This window comes from Arachis duranensis, chromosome 9 (assembly GCF_000817695.3).
Source record: "Arachis duranensis cultivar V14167 chromosome 9, aradu.V14167.gnm2.J7QH, whole genome shotgun sequence".
In the NCBI taxonomy this organism is placed as follows: domain Eukaryota; kingdom Viridiplantae; phylum Streptophyta; class Magnoliopsida; order Fabales; family Fabaceae; genus Arachis; species Arachis duranensis.
In genome coordinates, this window is record NC_029780.3 from 108,347,349 (window position 1) to 108,348,909 (window position 1,561).

Genomic DNA, 1,561 nt, shown 5'->3' on the forward strand with positions numbered 1-1,561 from the left:
ATTTTGATTGTCATTGTTTGTCATTCTTTTATGCCCCTTTTCATTGTTTTTGTTGTCTGTAGTGAATTTAAAGTGTCGCTTATAAAATTAGAGCTTGTGAGTTTATGCTAATTTTGTAAAAGAGCTTATTTGGTTTATATTTCTTTTATTGAAAACTTTATGTTCCTGAAGAATTTCTTTGTAAAGATAATGGTTTTAAAAACCGGACCAGACTGACCGATCAAACCGGTCTGACCGAAAACCGCCAACAATTCCGATTCGGTTTAATAGGTAAAATCGGCAATTCCAAAATCGCTCTGAAACCATTGAACTGGTCGAGAACTGGCCGGTCGGACCGAACCAGGATCCGGCCGATTTTCACTTTTCTGCCAAAAACGTCGCCGTTTTGGTATTAGAGGAAAATGGAACCAGCCTATCGGTCTCACGCATTTGCTTCCCTCTCTCAAACCCTAGCATCAACACTCTCTTCTAAGCTGTGTCACTGCCGCCTTCCTAGCGCCGCCGTCGAATCTCGTCCAGTCGTCGTCCCTACTGTTTCAGCGTCGTCGTAGCTCATCTCTGCCGCCGCGTCGCGCCGCATCTGCTCCATCCTCCTCTGGTCGAACAATCACAGCTTATTCCTCAAGCCGGTCTCAGTCTTCGTCTTTGTCTACTTCATCGCGCTACTGCCGCCGTCCGTCATCGTCGTAGTCATCGTTAAGTGACGAGACACACACATAGAGAGAGAGAGAGAGAGAGAGAGAGAGAAAGAGAGAGAATGCGCTGCGAAGGGGAAAGAAGGGGTGAGGTCGCGGGAGGAGGCGCACAAATGGTGAGGCCTATGCTTCTTCCGTCGCGTTTGAGATAATAATATTAGACATTGATTTTTCTGATTAAGGTTTTGGTCTGAATTTGATCATGTTTAAATTTCATGATTTTGTTTCTGGCTCCTAAAAGTTAGGTTTCTTTTTCTAATATGCTTAACATCAGAAAGATTTGGAAAATTTTGTTACTCTTTATTAAGAATGTGTTAAAACTTTATTAAAATTTGGCTGAAAATTTTGTTATAAGTAACATAGATAGATAGATAGATAGATAGATAGATAGATAGATAGATAGATAGATAGATAGATAGATAGATGGGATATACCAAACTAAAACTTGAACTGTGAAGGATACCCTGTGTTCTAATGCTACTTTACTTAATATATTGTTTCTCATTCGTGGTGTTTTTGAAGTCCCTTATATCCTTGAAGCCACTTCCTCCATCATGGACATCTGAGGTTTTGTTAAAACTATGTTGAAAATCTTGATGAGCATACTAAAATTGTATTGTGTTGGTTGTCCTAAGGCTTTGTACTGCTGCAAATTTGTTCATTTCACCGCTTCATGTTTTAGGAATGGCTTTTATTGGTCTCATTTTTTAAGAATTTGTAGAGAAAAAAGGTAAACTTACTCAGCTCATATGTGTATTTAGATTCACATGTATGTATCTTAATATGTTTTGGATTGGTTTTGACTTTAGAAAAGTCACATAATGCGATTGATGTGAATGTGATGCTATTGATATGTTTCTTTTCAT